We start from the raw sequence: 23,789 nt of genomic DNA, 5'->3' as shown, positions 1-23,789 counted from the left end.
AGTAACAATACGCTGACATTAATGATGACAGTCTTATATATTATATATCATTTGACACCTGAAATATTAAGTTTAGCGTGTATTAAAACATTTTGCTGTTCCCTTGTGGAAATGTTTTTAATTATAATCACTGAATTAAGTTTAGAGGAAATATTTGAGGTGTATCAAACTGTTTGCCGTGTTGGTGTAGAATTATATTTTAGTCCGCGTGTGCTTCCTCCGTGGCTCGACCGAACATGATCAGATATTTGTAACCCTGCAACGCTTGTCAATATATTTTATAGCCGACTACAAGCGCTATTGATTGCTCAACTCTCAGAGATCAGATTACTCCAAATCAGTAAAACACAAGACCGAGATCCTGCACATCCAAGACCTGCGGTGCCTTCGTGCTAGAAAATCATTTATGATTGGCATGCATGCTATATTATTTTCCCTGGAATTGATCTTTGCTTTCAGATTCAACCCCATTCTAACTATACTGAGCCAAAATTATTATTTATAATAATTGTATTCAGAAACTGCACTGCAGTAAGTATGTGTGTGTATACTGTTATATATATATATAAATAATATTAAAAATAATTATATGATTACTGATCTAATATGATGTACTGTATTTAGGCTATATAATATTTTTTTATTTTTTAATATATAGCCAAAAATTATTATAATTGTTTTATATTACTTAGTTACAAACTAAATAATAGTTTGTTTTTTATGAACATGTCTTTCTTGTTCTTCACTAAAAATCACTCTACGTGGATGTTTTAAGATTTTTAAACACACGAGAAGCCTCTTTATTGTCAGATTAACTGAAATGCATCATATTTGTTTACAATAAGATTCATTTCAGAGCTGAAATAAAAAGACTGACTCGAGTATGCTTTGTGTAATGAACAGGATGATTTGTACAGTGGCTGCATTTTCATTAGTATGACTGATATCAGGATTTGCATTTTTTGTTTTGTGTTTCATGTTCAGTAAAGACAACAAGGAAGATGAGACGTGAATAACACGCATCTCAAAGTGCAGCTCTTTACATTTTGAACACATGAATCAGGCCCCTGTATCCGGAGCAGAACAAGGTCTCTTAGTTCTCTGTTAGTGGTTATGAACGACTGCACAGTTTGATATGACTAATGCAACTTTATCTTGTGAATCTACAACATTCGCAGCTTTACAGATTACATAATTTAGTTTTTTAAGAAGAGTCCATCAGATGTTGCTCTTCTATTTAAATTGAACGTTCTTTCATAAAACACATGCATGCAGGTAAGTATTTACTGAAAATGTTAGATGTAGAAGTGGATTTGGCCTCAAACGTGACTGACTGCAGTATTCACATTTCCTGTAATCCGCCAGACTTGTTCTTCTTCTGTATGTACGCTTCCCATCCCGTGTTTATTCGGAGCATGAACTATTCTGAACTGGAAAAGTGCATTTCTTAAAACAAGGTGTCGAGCTATTATATTTATAATTCATTATTATACTCGTCTCAGTACTGCGCTCTCTTTTAAAGAATTGGCAGTGTTTTGTGAAGGCATGCGCTCTCAGATGAATGAACATTCTGTTCATTTTACTGAAAGATGACGAGAAACATTTCTGATGCTTGCGATTTCCACGTCATGCATCCAGCGCGAGGATCTAACAGACTCCATGTAGCGCGTGTAGATCGTCTGCTGCCCCCTTTTGGCTACAAAACACAGATTAGATCATCACCAAGTCGGTTTCGATCAGACAGGATTTCTTTTACTTATCCCCTTTTGTGTGCGACTTTTTTATTTTTTTTCTTCTTCATTCTTTTTAGGGGAAAAAAAAACCTCTAAACTTTTCTTTTTGTCCCCTGGCTATTTGCCTGGAATTCATATTTCTTGCTTTTTGTTCTTTACATTTTTTGAAGGTTTTTTTTTTCTTCTTCTTTTTTTTTAGACTGGATTTTTTTTTTTTTGATGTTCCTATAATAAAAGTTTTGTTTGCATGATTTACTAGCATCACATTAGTTTCCTGGCGAACAGCGTGATGTTCTGCTGATATCATGTTCCTTCTGATAAATAAAAACAACCATCTTGTACAAAACAAACTTTTTCTTTTTTTACCATCTAATATATGTGTACATTATACTTTTAAACATGTATATGATTTCTTAAAAATAACTATTAGATTATATATATAATTAAACAAACAGTTTTTTTTGCTTTTGTTTAGCCTACATTTTAGATGCCATTTGATAAGTAACTTAAATCCAAACAATTCAGCAGTGAAGCATTTGACGCGAGCGCGCGAGGAATTCCATTGACTGCTCAGATCCACTTTTTCCCCCGGTTCGGACCGTCTTCTGATTGGTCGAGCCTGTTGAGGTCTGTCATCGCTAACCAATTAGAACGTTCGGGGGGGAAGGACTATGCAAATGAGCTCTCCTGGCTGGCGTTCCTGCGTGGCCTTGCCAGTAAAAGCGCGTCGCTGCGAGAGATTCATTCACAACGCATCATCCTTCCACTGCGAGCGCCCGTCATGGATTTTGGAAGAACACTCTCTCTTTAAACAGCTTTATACAGTGTTAAAGAAACTGAGTGCAGGTACTTGTTATACAGTAAAGACGGTGAAAGCGAAAAGCGCTGGCGTCAGGTGCGCGGTTTGCACGGTGCGCAACTTTACGAGCCACACTTTCTAAAGGATACGCGAGCGCAAGATCATCCTCTCTTGATGGCACCTGCTGAAAGAGCAACAGCGTCACCATAAACTGTCTTGAGTTCGGTTCAGGACTGAACCGGACACGGTGTGCACTCTCACCAAACGGATCGTAATGGACGCGGCAAAATTTCCACGTTTCTCTGAGAGTCGTGCCCCTTGATCGTCTGATCAGCTGCTCGTCTGGAGCCTGGATCCTGATCCTGACTGAGAGGGTGTTTCAAAGAGATACCAAATGGTTTTTCTTTGGGACGCCAAATACGGTAAGAGCGTTTCTCAGCTCTGCGGTAACGGCGGTTTGGCGAGTCTATTTTTACGCTTCACGTTTAATGATGTCTTTTGAGTTCATAGCAGGTAATAATCACCGAAAGCTTTAACCTAAGCGAATCGTGCTGTGAATGTGACGATTCCCGATCAAAAAACACTGCAGATTCTCTCTCTCTCTCTCAACTTCAGTTTTCACTTCGCTATTGGCACGACTAAATCTATAGTTATAAACGCCAAAGCAGTTTAAAATACTTTGAATAATATAAGAAAGAAAAAGGATTAAGCAGGTAGTATTTTGAAACCAAAATAGCATTGCATTAAAGATTAGAAGTCAGTCGGCAAAATGAACAACAAAGCAATACGTTATGAATAAGTAAATAAATATGAGTTATAAAAACGAGAGAGATATTACAAAATAAGACTAAATATGAGAGGCAAATCAAATAAGCTGATCTAAAAATGCATCAAAATGTTTGACTTTTTGTATCAGATGTACGTTTTCCATGATGAAGCTTTATAAATGTCATTTTGAATTTGTAATCAGAGATGATTAAGTAGTGTTAACTGTCCCAAAAATGAAGGAAAATGTCACACAACTATTTAAAAAAATGCCAAGTGAATCAGATGGAGTGACGGAAATCAGGTGAGAAAAAAAAAAGCAAAAAAAAAAAAAAGAAGAAAAAAAACAGAGGTGGCCTGCACACACCCTCGTGACTGTCAGTCTTTTTTTTAAATATTGCATTTTTTCCTTTATTCTTAATATTGCATTTTGACCTTTTTATATCCATGAATAAGGACAAACTGGGATCATCTTGATATTTATGTATGAAAAATATTTTTAATATGAAAAATATGATTGGGCATGATTAGATTATGAAAACTTTCATAAAATCCGAAAGTGTGTGTTAGAACTATATAAAAAGCAATTTAAATATAAAGTTACATTTTTTTAGAGCTTGACAGAAGTGTTTTTAGAACAAAAGAAGAAATTATTTAAAAGTCTAGTTTTCATCCCATGAACTGTGCTGTAAGAATAAGTCTTTGCATTGTCATGGTTTTTAAATTCTCAAATGTCTGGACTATGTGTGTAAGTGTATGGCTTCCGGAATGTGTGCTGTTCTGTCTGCGGATGCAAATGTGTGTTTTCTACACCTCATCTCACTCACCCCATCATCAAACTCCAGTTTTAGCCTGATGTAGCGACTGGGTCTGTTTATATTGGGCGGTGGGTTTGGGCGAGAGTGCAGTGGCTCTCACGTGCGCGGCGCTGTAAGTGTGTGTAACTGCACTCATGTGGCATTGAGTGGGTTGGCCGAATGACTGCGGGCCACGGCACTGTCTGACTGTTTTTAATGCTTTTAACGGCCCACCAGAAGCTGCTTGGAAAAAGTTTTTAAAAATGTAGTACTTTGTGCATGACAAAAAACTAAACTACAAGAAGCTTACACCGGAGCACAGCTGCAGATGACGACATATTGTGCAGTAAAGTAAACAATGGAGTGTAAAGGATGTGCACTAAGCGGACTCGCCTGCGAAGAATATTGTTTATGTTTACTAATGTTTAAATAGTGTTATGAACGTTGGTTATGCACAGGGGGCAAAGATTAAACTTACGTGGTTAAAATAGGAGTCCAAAAGTGTCTTAGTGCTTTTAAAGACGCCAGTGGTTTTGGTGCGTCTAAATTAAAATAAAATGATTTTACTAGAAATGAAAATTTTTTTGCCTAGTAATTACAGTGCTGAGAAATTCCAACATCTGAGATTTATACGTAATTAAACTGAACGTGAAGGGTTTTTTTTTTTTTTAATTGTTCTTTCTATTGTGACCATGCCCTTACAGTGATGTTTACGGGATAGTGTTTTTTTTTTTTTTTTTGGCCCTAACTCAAAAGTAAAATCAACTGAAGGGCTTTGCCCTACAAGTACCAGTGTTTAATAAATAATTATTCATTTTACTAGAAATTATTTTGGCGTAGTAATACCAGTGGCAAAGCAAGGCAACCCCTGGTGGCAACTAATATAGAAAGTGTGGGTTAACAGTGGGTGGGCATATCAATAAGCATTAACTGTGTTTGCCTTATTTAATCCCTCAATTTTTTAGACCTGTAACTCAGTCATTTTTGAAACATTTTTGCAAAATTGGTGGACTTATACCTTTTAACGATTTTTTTCGGTCCGAAGTTTAGTGAAAGTCCTGAATGGCACGTTTGTGTTTCAGAACCTGCCGCCCCTGGGCGACGCCTTCAACCGCCTCCCTCGACCACCCTGAGCTCGGGGGAAGAAGTTTGGAGGGGTTGCCCCCTGGGGGCTCAGGAGAGCAGCGGCACCCCTGATAGGCAAACTGCGAATGGCTGAACCGGACGGCAAATGGTGGAAGGGGTGGGCTTTCCCGACCACCCAGGAGAGCCTTGGGTGCGCACCGACAGCCCCCAACTTCCTCACCCTGCTCCATCCCTGCAAAACCACACCTGGCCCCCGCTTGCAACAAGACGCTGCCCCATTGGCCCTACAAGGTAACCAGTCACACCGCAAACCGCCTGGGTTCCTGTGAATGAACATTCTTGGTTTAATAAATATTGTGGCAATATGATGAACTATGCATGCTTTTTTTTTTTTTTTCTCAGCTCGCGAGGACGTTTTAAAATCTTACAATCTGACATTGGCCTTTTTTTTAATGTGCATCCCCCTTAATTAAACTAAGAATTTTGGCGGGAAGCGTCAGTAAAAAAAAAAAATGGGTGTTTAATCTCCTGTTGGTTCACGGGGTGACCGCAAACAAACTTTCATCATCAACATCTTCCGCATTTGGCAAATGAAAAAACGGTAAAAAAACTTGCGAACCACCCCAGTTCTTGCCAAAAACCAGAGCGTAGTGCTGTGAGGCATGTGTGTGCTCCGCTCGAAAAACGTCAGAGAGGAGGTGCTCTGAAAGAATGTGCTGACATTCTTACAGTTAAATAAGCAAATAAATGAACCGCTGTCCGCTCTTTAGTTGGTGGTAGGATGTGGAGATTAGATTGCACAGGACTGTAAAAAAGAGGGATTGGAATGTTGGGTTGGTGTAAATTGGTAGTTTTTGTACCACACCCTCTGCCTTTATTAAGTAAAATACTAAGATCTTTTTGAAGTCTAATAATAGCAGGTTGCACATTTAGTGTTCAATAGTTTGGCTCAGTAAGATTGTTAAAAATAAGCAACCAAATACGTAGATCCATAAATAAATAAAAAGTAGTATGTTGAAAGTTTATGAGTATGCATGAAAATTTAAGCTCTGATCACAGCAATAAAATTTTACAAGGATTTCACAATACCCTATTCACATAGAAAACAGTTTTTATGTTTGCAAAAACCGTTGTAATAATTGAAGCACATAAATGCCAGTGTTTTTTAGTTGAGTATAAAAACTTCTTAAAAAAAAACTTATCTATATAAGTTAAAAAATTAATGGTTTTTTATATATGGATTACGAGTATTATCAAGTTATGTTTTTTGTTCGTTTTTTGCCCCCGCCTTCTTCATTGATTTCGTCCCCTACTTTTATCATTGTGGGTGGAGTTGTGATAACTGATTTTGTTTTTAAAATGCAGTTTTTTTTTGGACAAAGGTGGTTTTTAAACGTTTTACGTACTATATTTTCTTTTTCATTGGTTGACAACAGGATTGGTTGCCCTCGGTGGGACATCCCGATGGCACTTTGGTCACAGTGATGGCCGGCAATGAATGAAAAATTACTCTGCCGAACTCCGCAATGCCAACAGCTGCCATCAAGAATCAAGTGGGCTCGTTTTTAATTTGACCTGCGTTTTTCGTTTGGCCGGAGCGGAAGAGGGTAAAAAATGGCATGCATATACTGCTTAAAAAAAATAACAGATTTTGCTCCTCAACCTAGACATACACCCATGTTTTGAGAAGGAAAACAGTTTCATGTAGACTCACCACTGAGCCGTGACAGAGATATTTTTTAATGCCCAGTTGTCTGCCTTGTGTGTACATGCTGGTTAAATGTGTGTGTTTCAGTGTTGTTTTTTTTTTTGAGCATATAGAACTCTCACCCACACCTCAGTGCAGGACTGTTTACCTCCTTGTTTCGCTTTCACTTCCTGTGGGCAACGTGGCCCCAAGTGCAAGTCAAATACTGCAGTAATCTTATCCTATTTTAAATCACAACGCCTTTATATATCACTTTGCCTAGTCATCCAGTCCTTTGTACTACCCGTCCCCTATGATTGTTTTTTTTTTTTTTGGAAACCGGCCTGTGGTTCACAGAGCGATTTTTTTGTGGGCTTGTGAAATTTTTAGACATATTTTTTAAAGCAACCAAAAAACAATGTGAAAACCTTGTGAGAAAATGAGGAAGTGACTTCTTTTCCCCTTACCTGTATTTGTGATGTACATGAATCGTCCCAGCCTTTTCTATAATGACAGAGTAGTTAGTCAACAGAATGACTGCTAGGGGTCCCGCAACCCGAGTGGGTTCCCTCCCCTCAGGGCTCCTAATTCAAGGCCCGACGTGATTTCGCTGATATAGCCCTCAACGCTAAAAACCACCATAGCTTTTTTTTTAACCTACATGTTCCCCCGGGCCCTGCGATAAATCATCACGTGATGCATAACACACTCCTTTGTCCCCTGCCTCTCTTTTGTGTCTGCGTCATCATTTGAAACACAGCATAAATAGAGGGCAACAAAGTCCGATGTTTTGCAACAGGTGTGAGGTTCGCGTGGTTTGATCAAAAAAATGCATAAATTGAAAATGGAAACTGGGTTTTGTGTACAAAGAAAATCATTAATGTTAGGTCGAGATCATGTTAAACAAAACCATATTTGTGTCCCATTTTAACTGCATGAAAGTCTTGCTTTTCAGTGCATTCAGACATGCTCACAGACTGTTGTTTATCTTAGCAACGCCGATATTTGATAGCACCAAGAGCAGCTGCGGCCTGCTACGAAGGGAAAGTGATATTGAGGTTTAGTTTAGGATGCCGGAAAAGAGTGCGGAATCAAGAAAAAACGACAAATGCGAGGAGCATGTTAAGTAAGGGAGAAATGTAACTAATGTTTGCTACTCTGTATTATTCAGACGACGTAGAGTTAATACAACCAACACAGACTGGAATCTTTTGTGGCTTTTTGTCCATACATCTTTGTTTTCGCAGCATTGTGAGTCACTTGATATCTTCAGGCACATTTGTATGCACACATTTATAAAGTTTCTTGCTTTGTGAGTTTGACTTGCCCATGCACACCAACACACCGTACAGTGCTCTACAAAACAGACACATATAAACAAATTATAAACAAATTCCCCCACAACACACACGCACACACACTATGTAGGGACGTCCCCTTGAGAAACGCTCTGCACTTCCTCCCTGTTTGGCCACTGAGCCTCTCAGAAAAAAACAGAACGTCCCCCATCCAGACGCTAAACCACTGAACCACAGTCACTGTGTACGTTGTGTGTGGTGTGTGGTGTGTGTGTGTGTGTGTTAATGCAGAAGGTTTTGGTCATGATTGTGTGTTAGACAGGAACAGATGAGATTCAGTGTTTTAGCATTTTTTTTTTGCATTTATATTTCTTGAGAATTCATATACAAAATAGTACTATTATTGCCATGTACTGTATACCAGGGTAATGTAAATGTATAAAAACCAGTCATATACATGTGGAAGTACCATGGTATCAGATGATATTGACATGCACTATGGTATTTACATGGTACTCAAAATAACACCATGCTAATACCATGGCACCAAAAAAACATGAGTGATTTTTTTAAGCGATTGCTATGGTATTTAAATGATCCTCCAAGGAACTTTGTGGCAGTACCATGGTATCAGACAGTTGCTACTTTGTTGGTAAATAGAAATACCATGGCATCATGTCCAAAAAAAAAACATGTAAGTATGTTTTGGTACGTGAGGTATTATTGCATGTTTCCCATGTTCCATTGCATAAAAAAGTAAACCACAGTTAATGCCATGTTTTTTTTGGATAAGTACCATGGTTCATGAATTTTAGTATAATTTTTCACTATATTTTCATACTTAAAAAAAAAAACAGTATAGCCTGTTATATAACACATACCATGGTACTAAATGATTAACGTATTCATATATCATGAGATGATATTTACCATAATCCATATGTACAAGTACAATTTTTTTTTGGCAATAAGTGAGTTTTTTATTAAAATCAATGTAAAACCCATGGTACCTTTATACACATATCATGTTACTGATGATTTATTGAGGCTTACTTTTACACTTACAAAAAAAGTGCCCATGGTACTACCATGATTTTACATGATTTTACATGCAAAATATCATGGTACTTTTCTATAAACTGGTTTACTCTGAACGTTTAGTTGTAAAAAGCAGAGTGTTAGCTCAGTGTTACAGTGTTTATAAGTGTGTTTTTCCTGGATTGTGATGTGTGTGTGGTGTGAGATCATTGCAGACAGAAGTGGATCGGTGTTGTCACAGGCGACTGCGCTCAGAAGTAGCACCTGGCATCGCAGGGGTCGAGCGCTGATCCTTGGCGCGGCCCGTGTTTGTGTGTGGGGTGCGCCGCACATCTTTGCATATGTGTGTGGTCAGGCCTCGTAGTTTGTCAGATTTTGGGGAACAGCTTGGAGTGTTTTTTCCCAGCTCTAATTTTTGTTGTTTCTGGCTGAATAGCGCAGCTGCGCGTGGTGTGTGTAACTGTACCTTGCATTGGCTGGCGAGCTTGGGCCCGTTAGCGCCGTGTAACTCAAACCCACTGTTGGCATGCAAGCGGTCACCTCCCTGGGGTCCATCCCATCGTCATAGCGATGACTGACAGGTGAAGGCATCAGGAATTGTGGGAACCGCTCCCCATAATCCTAGTCAAATCCGTTTTTTTTGGTGTGGTTTGGCATATGTGCAGCGCCTCGCCCTCATAATGTCCAGTCCAAAACATGAGAAACAGCTCATTAATGAAATCATGCATCTCATTAGCGTTTGAATGAGTTTGTTGAGTCATAGCAAGAGCAGCCAGAGTGAATTGATATAAACACTGACTTTTAGGGCGGTCTGTGTTTTTTAAAGCTATTTTATTTTGTAAGACTCTTTAGGGGCTCTATGTTGAGGAGTTTTGTTTCACCTAATTTGGCGACAGTGGTGACAACCAAATAACAATTTATCCCAGAAACGTTTAAATAAACAATCAAATGAATGTTTTTTGTGATGCACATTTTTGTTAGGATAAGAAATACCTTTATTCTGCAATGATGCATTAAAATTGACCAAAAATGACAGGTTAAAGACATTTATAATGTTACAAAAGATTTTGAACTTTCTATTCATCAAAGAATCCTAAAAAAATAAAATGCATCATGGTTTTCACAGAAATATTGTGCAGCACAACTGTATTCAACATTGATAATAATCAGAAATGTTTCTTCAGCAGCAAATCAGCATATTAAATGAATGATTTCTGAAGATCATGTGACACTGAAGACTGGAGGTAATGAAAACGGCTGAAAATTCAGCTTTGATCACAGCGAATAATTACATTTTAACATATATTCACATAGAAAACAGCAGTTTAAAATCATAATAATTCTATTGTATTCTATTGTGGGTATTTTTTGATAAATGCTGCCTTGATGAGTCAAAAAAGAACATGAAATAACTCTCAATGACCACAAACGTTTGAATGGTTCTTTCTAATAAATCATAAATCAAAATTACTGACCATAATATAGATGGTTTTCTATGGAGTTCAAAATCAAAAGAAAAAAAAAGAAATTAATATTTTACATCAAATAAAAAATGAAGCTAGTTTTTTTTTAGCACGCTTTATGATGTTTCATGTGTCCTGATGTTTATTACTTTGATTTATAATAATTTTATTTAAATCATTGTTTTTTAAGTAATGAAATCACAAGCATAAAAAAGTAGTATTTAAAAATGTCAGCCAATAATGTGTATGCTTGGTTTAGTTATTTTTGTACTTTATTTATTTACTTTTTTTTACTTTATTTATTATGTTTTTTGGCATCACAGTATACAGTATAAGACTTTTTGCATTAAAGTGGTGATAATTTGGGCTGTGAAATGTGTTTTACTGTCCATGAAAATAATGTCAGTTTTTGCAAACGATCCTAAAAGTCCTAAATAATTACTTTCATATCTTTTTTCTTTGTGACTTGGGGGTGAAATGCAATCTTGGCTTATTTTATGACTTTCACCTTTTCTTGGTTGTTTGTTTTTTATTTGTAAGCATGTATATTATTGCGTGTGAAATCTGTCCATCTTTGTGCGCGCGGCTCCTCTCAATATTCTCACTGTATTATTCTGACCCTCTCTCTCAATTCGAGATCGTCCATGTGTCCTCTGTTTATTTGGGGATGAGGTCACATGATGCTCTGTTTGGCCCGTGTCTCTGCTGTGCTCTCTGAACTCTGTCTCTGTTTAAGGACACAACAAAGGCGACTTTAAATCCCCTTCTGTGTCTGATCGTGGGGTTTTTATCGTGACGTGTCCATCAGACAGATCAGCCATGATGTCTTCATCCAGAAATACACACGCTCAGTCTCGTCTCGCTTACTGTTGTGTTTTACAGTCCTACACTCCTTTTAAATATGTACATCTCACTTGGTAGCTGCTAATAAAAATATATCCTGTGAAACACATGCTAAATATATTCTGCAAATGCTGAATTTCTGATCTGTTTGTCTGTGTTTTTTCAGGCAAGAGTTTTCACTCTCACCATCACTGTCTTCACAAACCCTCCTCAGGTGGCCACGTATCAGAGAGCCATAAAGATCACTGTGGACGGACCCCGAGAACCACGGCGTGAGTTACCATACATGCAATATATGTTTTTACATATAAATAAAAATATAAAATAGTACATATTCACACACACACACTTTTTGAGGTGATACATGTTATATATGTACTGCCAACTTGTGTTTTTACTGTTATGTTCGTTATCAATGTCCTATTTTTCGGTGTAAAACAGCGAATTAAAGTGGTGCTCGTGTTTGTGTTTGATGTGGGTTTGGCTGTTGGTGGCCCAGGATGGGTTTCGTTTTGTCTCTTCTGTGATTTCAGTCAGTTTGTCGGAGTAACGGGTGAGATTTGAGTATGATTAGTATGCTGGTTCACACGGAAACTTTTTATGCCACTTACAAGCCAGTACATTGTAATAGTGATGGTATCTTGCGCGAATACTATGGTACTGAATGTTTTTAAACCATATTTTTAGACGGTATTCAAGGTATGGTAACGAAAACCTGGTGTTAATTTTTGTTTAGTAGAATGTTTTTATTTAAAATAATACTTTAAAAATGACAACTGAAACAGGAAAAAGACATGACTAATATTAATATTGACAGTCAAAACACTGATTTTATTATCTTTTAATTATATTATTATAAGTTTTTTAAATAATAATTTATAATATATATTTATGTCTTGAGATTTTCATTGTTTATAATAATTTTTATTATTATTATTATTTATAGTTTATTTTAACTTGACTTTGGTATATTACATTATTATTAGTAGTAGTAGAAGTATTACTTCTACTTATTAGTAATTTAATTTTTAATAATAATAATTTAATAATTATATCAGTTACTTTAAAAATTAAAAAAAATATATAATATGCATTAAATTAATTATTATTATTTTATTATTATTAAGTGTATTTTTATTAAAGTACCAGGAATGGCCATTAAAGATTGAGTTATCTTTCCCACAAATTATTTGTATTAGTATGTCTCTGTATCGCAGTGGTCAGACTAGTGTACAGTGTGTGTGTGAGTGTGTTTTAATAGCATGTGTCTTTATATGAGTGTGTATCACGCTTGTGCTCTCGTGTTTGGTGGCTGTGGCGGCACATTCCCCGTTGGTCCGTTATTCCGGTCGGGAATCCGTCGGACGGCGCCACCCCACATATTCTGGATCCGCCTGGCGGGATGCGCTGGCCTCGTCTTCAAAGCGCTCAGACACGCTCTCTGGTTTCAGCAGGACTTCCTTTCCTCGCGTGCGCAGGCGCCTGCGCGGATGAGTGCGGCTGATGGTTTCACACAGCTGCGACCGCGTCTTTTCCGTTTGCCTCTTTCTCTCATCGCCTGTGATCATTAATCCCACCGTGCTCTATGTGTGAGGTCAGAGCGCCTCACCCACTCACACACACATCAGACACCACAGCGCCCCCTACTGGAGCAATGCCACGCTCAGTCAGCATCATTAGTAGCATGTGAGATGTACAGAAGTGTGTGTGTGGTCAGATCATGGTGTACATGTTGTGTGTGTGTGTGTGTTTAAGTGACTTTGATTGTGTTAATGGACAGTCAGTAACTAAATCGTTCTCTTTCATCTCCGTTCTGTGTGTGTGTGTGTGGTGTGTGTGTGTGTGTGTGTGTGTGTGTCCAGCCACCGACAGAAGCCGGATGAAGCAAGTAAAGCCAGGCGCGTTAGCTTTCTCTGAACAGTTTGCGGCGAAGTGCCATGATGCGGTGCAGTCCACACCATGGCCCCCGCCACAACCCCCGCCCCACCCCCTCAACACGCCCCCCTTCAGCAGCTCCGCCCACAGCCAGATTTCCGGTGAGTTAGACGGCAAAACCTCTGTACCTCACGCACATCTACATCACAGAGCAACTCGAAGGGCAGAGCTGTTTTTGTTAGCTCTATTCAATTCCCTTCTGCTATTCTATTCTACTCTTCTACTAAAGGAAGACCTGTTTGTTATTCTGTTAAAAAACACCATTCTTCTCTCCCATACTCTTCTATATACTCCTCTCCCACACAGAGCAAAACTGTTTGTTAATTCTATTCCTAATTTCTATTTCCGTTCTATTCACTTCCATTCTATTCTCTTCGGTTTTGTCTTATTCTGTTCTATATTCTACTCTTCTACTGAGGGAAGACCTGATTGTCAATATTGTTCAGTTCTATTCAATTCTATTATATTCCCTTCTGTTTTGTCCTATTCTATTCTATATTCTACTTTTTTTTTGTTTACTGAGGGCAGAGCTGATTGTTAATTGTATTTCAATTCCATTGTATTTTCCATTCCGTTTAGTAGTTTTCGGTCCCTGTTTCTATTCTATATTCCCTACTCTTCTGCCCCTGTGGGCAGAGCCATTTTGTTAGTTTTTTATGTTTGTTTTTCTATTCAATTCCATTCTCAATTCCTGTTCCGCTGTTCTGTCTGTCTTCTATTCTGTTCTGTTCTACTACTCTAATAAAGACGTTCTACAATTCCCCCCCCCCTATTCAGTTGTGTTTATTCAGTTTTCCATTCTATTCCCCCTTTCTGTTTTGTCTTATTTGTTTTCTATATTTCTACTCTTATCCTGTGGGCAGACCTGTTTTTGGTTTAATTCCCCTATTTTAAATTTCCTTTCTTTCTTTTTCCCTTGGCTTTTTTTTTGCTTTTCTGTCCTATTCTATTCTGTGTTCTACTCTTCTACTGAGGGCAGACTATTCTATTCTATTCTATTCTATTCTATTCTATTCTATTGTAGAGGATTTTACAAAAGACTCATTAGAATCAATATTAAAGGTACAGACCTTTAATTTCTGTTTGATAGTGTTCTTCAGTTCCATTTATTTCTATTCCAGGGATTCCCAAACTTTTTTAAATTTCCTGGGTAAGTTTTATTTATTTTCTTTTATTTATTTATTTTATTTTATTTACTTTATTTACTAAAATCTAAGAACATTTTATATAAGTGCGAATATAAATTAGAAATTAACATAAATCAAAAATTAGAAAAAGGAAACAAATAGAAAACTTTCTATAGTTCTCTCACAAACCTGTTTGGGAAACCCAACTATTCTATTGGTTTTGTTTTGTTTCATTTCACTTCTATTCATTTCTATTTGTTTCTATTAATTTCGTTTCATAGTCTTTCAACCCTCATAATCCATCTATAGATAATTCTAGGCATCACTGACCTCATTAGAGTCAGTTTTAAAATCATATTAATTGATTTGCTGGAATAGGAACATTTCATTAAATCAATCAGAATTTCCTGCAAATACTCATGCTGTGCTTTTGCGTTAGTGTGTAATAGTTCAGGGATAGTGAAGGAAGTGTGTGTGTGTGTGTGTGTGTGTGTGTGTGTGTGTGTGTGTGTGTGTGTGTGTGTGTGTGTGTGTGTGTGTGAGTGTGCGCGGCATGTTGTTTTTGGTTCTGCTTGTTCCTGGCAGGTGACGGGGGGAAGTGGGGACACATCACACATCATCGGACGTTCAGACATAACAAATACAGTGAACAAGGCCTTCTTTGATTGGAGCTTAGACAAGCATGCCAGAGCGTGCCGACACACACACACACACACACACATGCAGTAGAAGGGAAAGTTTACAATCAGCAAAAGCCTCGTGGGGGCCCCAAATGTGTCTTTTGCTGCTCTTTCATCATTTCTTTTTTCATACTACAGAGAAGCCAGACTTAAACATTTTGTACAGAAGAACGTTTGAAATTACATGTTTGCTTCAATTAAAGCAGTGGCAGTGCGTTTGTTTCACACAGTCTGAACACTTGAGCATTACAGCATACGCATTAATCCTGCAGATTTATGCCATTCAGAAGTGTGATGCCTTGTGTGAAGCATATTCATTTATTAAATATTTCTGGTAATTTGATTATGCTTTCAGTTATTAATAAGCGGCATTCACACACAATGAGTATTTCGCATTGAAAACAGCCAGATGGAGTGCAGTGTTTTTGAAAGAAGTCTCTTCTGCTCACTAAGGCTGCATTTTATTTAATGAAAAACACAGGGAAAATAGTACATATTATTGTGATTTTTAAATAGCTGTTTTCTATGTGAATATATAGTTAAATGAAATTTATTTCTGTGATCTAATCTGAAATTTCAGCATCATTACTGCAGTCTTCAGTGTCACATGATCTTCAGAAATCATTCTAATATGATGATTTGCTGCTCGAGAAACATTTCTGAGGTCACCGTCCTGGATGAGACCGATGACCTGCACAATATTTGTTTGTGGAACCTTGAGACATTTTTATTTTTCAGGATTCACAGATGAATAGAAAGTTTCAAAGAACAGCGTGTTAATTTGAAAACGGAAATCTTTTGTAACATTATAAAATTGTCTTTACTGTCACTTTTTAATCAGTTTAATGCATCCTTGATGAACAAAACAATAATTTCTTTCAGTCTTTTAGAACAGTAGTGTATATATTAAGAGCCAATCTTCTGAGAAATCGACTGATTACAGCTCTAAGTTTGGCCTCAGCAGCACTTCTGCTTTTCATGCGTTGTTTAAAACATTTCCCAAACTGTAAACACAGACCTCCCGCCGCCGAAATACTCAGATCCTCTCAGTTTCTCTCTCCCCTTCATGGGTGCAGATGGGAGAAAGGTGTGTGAGAGAGAGAACGACAGAAAGACGAACACCACCTTGCAAATGCGTAACGAGGAGGGAGGGCAGAAACACAGGAAAAGAGGAAGTGAGACGTGTTTGACAGGAAGCAGGCTTGTGTGAAAATCCCTCATTCAAAGTGCAACCAAATCTAGCGCTGTTTGATTTTATTCATGGAAATAAGGCCATTTAAAGAAACAAACAGTTTTTAAACCAAAGTGATGTTAGTGCTGGTACCAGTCTTCCTAAATCACCAAAGTGTGCATTTAAAAATCATTTTACAGCTCTGCGTGACAACTAGTGACTCACTGGTGACCGTTTTGATTTCCGCAAAGGAATTTTCTAAGAAACATCGGACGAACTGATGATGGAGTGATGAAAGGCCTGCACAGGGCTGGACTGCATGTTTCCTGCCGGCCAGAAATAGCAGCGGGATTACGACCAGCGGAAACCGTTATTAAGTCATTCAAGAGCACTCTTTTTCTCTCCTCCTTTGCTACTTCTCTTTTCATACCATGGAGATCAGAAGCAGCTGCTCGCTTGGGCCCGATGTGTTAGCGTGCCGGCGTGTTCGGACGAGATCTGCAGTGTGCAGAATTGAGGATGTGCATTTATTTAAATGTGCATCTGCTTTTGTCGCTCGACCTAAAGTGTGCTTAGATTAGGAAAGTTTGGTAGTATTTTTATGTGCTCATTTTTCTTTTTTTAGTGCTTTAAAATTTCTAATTTTAGCTTCTGCTTATATGTGACCCTGGAGCACAAAACCAGTCATAGTCTCATTATATGAAAGCTGAATATATAATCTTTCCATTGATGTAATGGTTTGTTAGGAGGACAGTCCTTTGTCTGAGATACAACTATTTGTTGAAAAATCTGGAATCTGAGGGTGCAAAAAAAACTCTAAATATTGAGAAAAAATCATCTTTAAAGTTTGTTTCAACATGAAAGTTCTTTAGCAATGCATATTATTAATCAAAAATTAAGTTTTTTTATATATTTACAGTAGGAGATTTACAAAACATCTTCATGGAACATGATCTTTACTTAATATCCTAATGAGTTTTGGGCATAAAAGAAAAAATTGATAATTTTGACCCATACGATGTATGTTTTGGCTATTACTACAAAATATACCTGTGCTACTTATGACTGCTTTTGTGCTGCAGGGACACAAAAATTTTTTATTATATTTTAATTAAATTATTTTAGTATCTTTATGGTGCTTTTTTATTAGTATAAACTATTTAATTTATAACTATTTAATTTTATTTTCATTTCAGTTTTAGCTATAGTTTATATTTTTTTCAGTTACATGTATAATTTTAGTTTAGTGTAAGCTTTTATTCTGATATATATTAATACTATTCATTTGGAAACTTTTGGTGTAACGGGAACTTCTATAGTTTTTTTTTTTTTTTTTGTTTGGTCTCACATCACTAAAACAATGTGACATTAACAAACTCTCAGCCAAACTTCTCGAATGTCCTCAGATGCTTTGATTTTTCCCAGTAGTTTTCCGAAACTGAATGAATGGGACGTGAATGGAACTGGAAAGTCTGCTGTCGGATAACTGAGACTTTGGTAACAGCATTCACAACTTTGATCATTCCCACAAATCGAACCTCAGAGGATCGCAATGAATTCTTCTCAGGAAAATGATTTCAGAGCCACTTCTAAAAGACTGGTTTCCCAGTCATTACAAGGAACACATTCCCCAAGTCCCCAGCACTTCTCACTTCCCATCTAGAAAATTATTAGTTTTCATAACCCGTATTGCTGTTCATTTTTTTTTCCATGGATGGACAGAATGCGTTTAGTGGAGCTGGCCAATGATCAGTTTAATAATCAAAATCTGCATGATGCATCTTTCAAAGAAACAGATTTTAAATATATGATAAAAAGAGGTTAGGGCAGATTTAAATATCAGTCTGTTTTACACACAGACCTACTGTATAACTGTAATATAGTGTATATAGATTCATACAGACAGGTTCCTTTTATTTTAGTACTAATATACCTTTCATTTTATTTATGTAGATTTTAATTTTACAATTTCAGTTTTCATTTGAATTTTATTTGTAGTTTGTCGTCCATTTTAATGTTTTTTTTTTTTTTTTTTCATTTGTTATATATAATATATATATATATATAGATATATATATATATAATGAAAATATTTCCAGTTTACTAAAACATTTTTCCGGCTAATATTTTTATTTATTAATATATTTTTTATTACATTTTTAAATTAGTTTTTATTTTTATATACTTTTTTATTTTAGTTTAAGTTTTAACACCATTTTTATGTTTTATATATATTTTATATGTATTAAGTGCTGGGCAATTATTAAACGCTTTTTTAATTATTAAAGTTTTTGTGTTGTATTTTTATAATATATGTGTGTGTACTGTTGTATATTTATAATGTACTTATATATAAGACACACATAGAGTATATATTTGAAAATTTTACATGCAGTGGACATGTATTTATTTATATTCATATAATATATTTAATATAAAAACATTTTTTCTTAATATATATAAATGCATGTGTGTGTATTTATATATACATAATAAATACTACACAGTACACACAATATATAACTTATGTACACAAAAAAAATATAAATAGTTTTAAAAGATTTAAAAGTTAGTTTAGTAATTTTAATACATCAACATAAATCTATTTTAGTTTCTGTTGCCAAGAAGATTTATTTCATTTGTTTTTTCTTTTATTATTATTAATATTTTTGGGTAAAGCTTTAAAGCTTCATTTCAAATCTTTTATTTTTAATTTTAAATAGTTTTAAGTATTAGTTAACAATAACAGCACTGATTTAGTATGTACTTATATTTGGTGTGGTGTGTGGGTGGTGGTGTGTGGGTGTGTGTGTGCTGTGTGTGGGGTGTGTGTGTGTGTGTGTGTGCGGTGTGTGTGTGTGTGTGTGTGGGTGTTGTGTGTGGTGTGTGTGTGTGTGTAAAAAATGAGTCCCTCTCACACCGGGATGCCGAATCTGCCTCCAGCCACCCACCCAGCCATGTGTGGACTCCTGCTCCAGGATCAGCAGGCCCTGAGCCTGGGGAGGGAGGCAGGAAAAGAGTGGGTTTTCTGGGGGGCCTGGCAGCGGGGCCGCGCTGCTCCGTTCATGGCTGCACTTGAAACGGGGCCGCACACATCTTTTGGGCTGCTGTGCATAATTGTCTGCCTTCCTCTCTGATGGCTCTCCCTCCCCTTCTGTCTGGAAGTCTCTGCAGGGTCGATCGGCGAGCGTTTATTAAACCGCGGGGAGAGAGAGAGAGAGACTCATACTGAGAGAATGTCTTCTCCTCCTCCTGTTCCTCTCACTCCATTATTCAGTGTCCTCGTGTTTGTCTTTATTAGAGATCCTTTTTTAATACTCTACTGATTTTGACTGGTATGCACCCTGCCATTCCAAAGAACGTTTTTAAAGAAATAAATACTTTTATTCAGCAGGACACACCCTTAAACTGATCAAAAGTGACAGTAAAGACATTTATAATGTGATAAAAGATTTTATAATAATCACGAATAAACGCTGTTCTTTTGAACTTTCTGTTCATTAAATAATCCTGAAAAATAAAATGTATCTCAGTTTCCACAAAAAAATATTGTGCAGCACAACTGTTTTCAACATTGATAATAATCAGAAATGTTTCTTGAGCAGCAAAATCATCCTATTTGAATGATTTCTGAAGATCATGTGACACTGAAGACTGGAGTAATGATGCTGGGAAATACAGCTATCACTGCGCATCACAGAATAAATTACTTTTTCACACATATATTCACATAGGAAAACAGCTGTTTAAATAGTAATAATATTTCACAATTTTTACTGTATTTTTGATCAAATACAGGCAGCCTTTGTGAGTGCATTAATATGGCAATCTTTATTGCAGTATATTATCATCTGATACCAACACTGCACTGGACGGAAAAACTGTAATGCATAAAAATGTGTATTTGTGCAGGTGTGTGTTTGTTCTCAGTAGCCATTAATAATATTTCTGTACTTCTGAGTGTATTTCTTGGATTTGCTAGTGAAACGGAGTGGTCATAAGCCATTTATTGAGTATGAATGTTTGGTTTCAGATTCTCGGCAGATGCAGACGTCTCCATCCTGGTCGTACGAGCAGTCGTACCCTTACCTGGGTCCCATCTCCACCCCAGCGGTTCACCCCACCACACCCATCTCCCCCAGCCGCAGCGCTATACACTGTGAGTTCCTCCGTGCTGCAGGGACACTCATTCTCTACTTTCTGTGAGGGCTTTGATAAACCAAAACAATACTTATTTTTTTCTTCTTGTACTCCAATGATTATGTGTTTTATTTCTTCTTTTTTTGACATTAAATAAGTATTTAAATAATTAAAATAAATATTGCTTCAGTTATCAAACTCTTAATAAAATTAAGTGTATGATTAATTAATTATGAAATTATTAATATTAGAAAACAACATTAGTTGATCTCTAATCAGTATTCCTGATATAAACATGCAAAAGAACAGTGCATGCCATAAATTTACAGAATTAATAATTACATATAACTAAATCAAAGGTTCACTATTAGATTAAATTTCCATTCTAGGCCAAAATTTGCAATGTGTTATTTTAGTATTGTTTATATATTATAATAGTTTTGTATATATATATATATTTTTTTTTTTACTTATTTAGTTTAAATTCTAGTAAATTTGTGCTTTTGCGTGTTTTTGTACTATTAATTTTAACTAATTAATTAATTTAATTATTATTTATTATTTTGTTTATTTGTTAAACAAGCTTAACTTTATACATATATAAATGCAATATATATATATATATATATATATATAAATATATATATATAATAGATATATGATATATATATATAATATATATATTTATTTCCGCTTTACATTTCATAGAAAAAAAAAAAAAATATTTATATATATATATTTTGAGTTTTAGTTAACAATTATATCCCTGTTTTGCACAAAAATGAGATGTTACTGCAGACAAAAAGACCCCAGTAATCTCACACGCATCTCCTCTAAAGTTTCAGATCTCAACAATCAGAACTCAGAGATCTCAATATGAACTCAAAACATTTCTCATCACATGATATGAGCTGCTCCACATTCATTTTCAGCTTTGAACTCTTACTAAATGACGACTACTAACTCATTGGGGCCTGTCTTTAAAGGAGTTAGTTCACCCAAAAATTAAAATTCTGTTATTAATTACTCACCCTCATTTTATTCCAAACCCGTAAGACCTTCATTCGTCTTCACAACACAAATTACGATATTTTTGATGAAATCCGAGAGCTCTCTGACCCTGCATAGACAGCAAAACAACTGAAATGTTCCTGAACGACATGAGGGTGACTAATTAATGTCTAAATCCAAATTTTTGGGTGAACTAACCCTTTAATTGTCCAAAGGAGGAGTTTTTTAACAATATAACCATTCGAGTGTTTTGTGTTCTTGCAGGTCCAGATCTGACGGCGTTCACTGACCCTCGCATGGGTCTGGAGCGTTCCTTCCCGTCGCTGCCCTCGCTCCCAGACGGCCGTTTCTCGGACCCGCGTGTGCCGTACCCCGCCGGAGCGTTCACATACACACCCACACCCGTCACCAGCGCCATCGGCATCAGCATGTCGGCCATGAGCAGCCCGGCGGGCCGCTATCACACGTACTTACCCCCGGCGTACCCCGCGGGCTCCTCGCAGGCTCAGGCCGGCCCCTTCCAGCCCGGCTCGTCCCCGTATCACCTGTACTACAGCAGCGCCGCCGGATCCTACCAGTTCTCCATGATGCCGGCCGGAGGAGGAGGAGGAGAGCGCTCGCCCCCGCGCATCTTACCGCCCTGCACCAACGCCTCCACAGGCTCCGCCCTCCTGCACCCCTCGCTGCCCAATCAGAGCGAGGGTCCTGGTGGAGGGCCGAGGGAAGCCACAGCAGTTCGCCAACCAGCCTGTCGGTGGAAGCCGTCTGGAGGCCATATTGATGCTCGCTCGACCAGTAGGAGGAGGCAGGGCCGGATTTACACATTCTCACGGGCCTATGCTCGCTCGTCCAGGGAGGCCCAGACACCATAATATTTTTTTTATATCATGTGCTATATCTACAACAGTAAAAGAACCAAAACCCAAGAAGACGAATGTGACCCTGGACCACATAAAAGTCATAAGGGTCAATTTTTGGAAATTGAGATTTATGCCTTTTTAAAGCTGAATAAATAATGATTTTTGGCGTAAAAGATAATTTTGACAAATACGATATATTGTTGGCTATTGCTACAAATATACCTGTGCTGCTTGAGACTAGTTTTGTGCTCCAGGGTCACATATAACAAATAATAGGCTAAAAAATGACAAACAATTTCCATGTTTTCCACCTTTTTTTAATGTACGGAAATCACACTGTCACAGTACAGACATGCACTCGCCCCGTGAATTTATGGCATCGCTGTTCTTGATGCAGTTTAACTTACAGATTATTCGCTATTAGTAGACACTGCTGCTGAACACAGATGAGAGATATCAATGCATATCAGTGGCAAAATAATATTTGTTGTTCTCTGGGGTGTAATATTATATAATAGGGAAGGGGGCCCAAAAATTTGTTATGCCTGTGTCACCATAAGAAGTAAATCCGGCCCTGGGGGTCTGATTGGACTCGACAGATGGACTTTTGTTTTTCACAGCGCAGCATGAGACTCGTTTGTTTTTTAAAGTTGTGGATAGTTTGTATTGTTATTATTAATATTATTGTTATTGTTATTATTATTACTGTTGTCTGTCTCGTCATCACTGTAAAACTTTGTTCATCAGTGCCAGATACGTTTAATGTCAAAAAAAAAACCTCAAGGTCGGAAACAGACTCTACGCAAGTACTCAAACGCTTAGCCGACGTGATGCAAGAAAATTAACACAATTTTGGTGTTAATAAATGTCCCATCAAACAAAAATAAAATATACTAGACTTTGCATAAATATGGTATAATAAAGTAAAATATTAATAATGAATTTTATGTTTTTTATTGTACTCTACTAATTGTTATATTTCTTGCTTTTGTTATTCTCACGATAATTCAATATTTAAATAATTAAATATTTAGATAAATTTTGCTTCAATTATCAGACACTTCATAAAATAAGGCAACAGTTGCAAATTATCATTGCATAAACATAATGCTATATGCCATGAATTTAAATAATTAATAAAATATTTATAATGCATTTTATATTTTGTTAAAGATGATTTAATGTCCGTCTACAGTATCGTGCATTGCATTCTGACACATTTCTGAATGTAACGATGCATGAAATTGATCTTGTTTGTGTTGAACTTGTGTAGAGTCTGTTTCAGGTCTAATACTTTTAAACTGATCTGCAATGAAGAATCCAAATGCGATCCGTTCACGACTGAATGATGTGAAT

At 36.8% G+C, this 23,789-nt stretch overlaps 1 pseudogene; it reads left to right on the top strand.

Moving 5' to 3' along the window:
- Positions 1-2,926: 2,926 nt before the first annotated feature.
- Positions 2,927-23,375, top strand: LOC122135775 (annotated as a pseudogene).
- The last annotated feature ends 414 nt before the right edge of the window (positions 23,376-23,789 follow it).

This window comes from Cyprinus carpio, chromosome B1 (assembly GCF_018340385.1).
Source record: "Cyprinus carpio isolate SPL01 chromosome B1, ASM1834038v1, whole genome shotgun sequence".
NCBI lineage: Eukaryota > Metazoa > Chordata > Actinopteri > Cypriniformes > Cyprinidae > Cyprinus > Cyprinus carpio.
The sequence above is the reverse complement of the archived record's forward strand: the minus strand, read 5'-3'. Positions and strand labels throughout refer to the sequence as shown.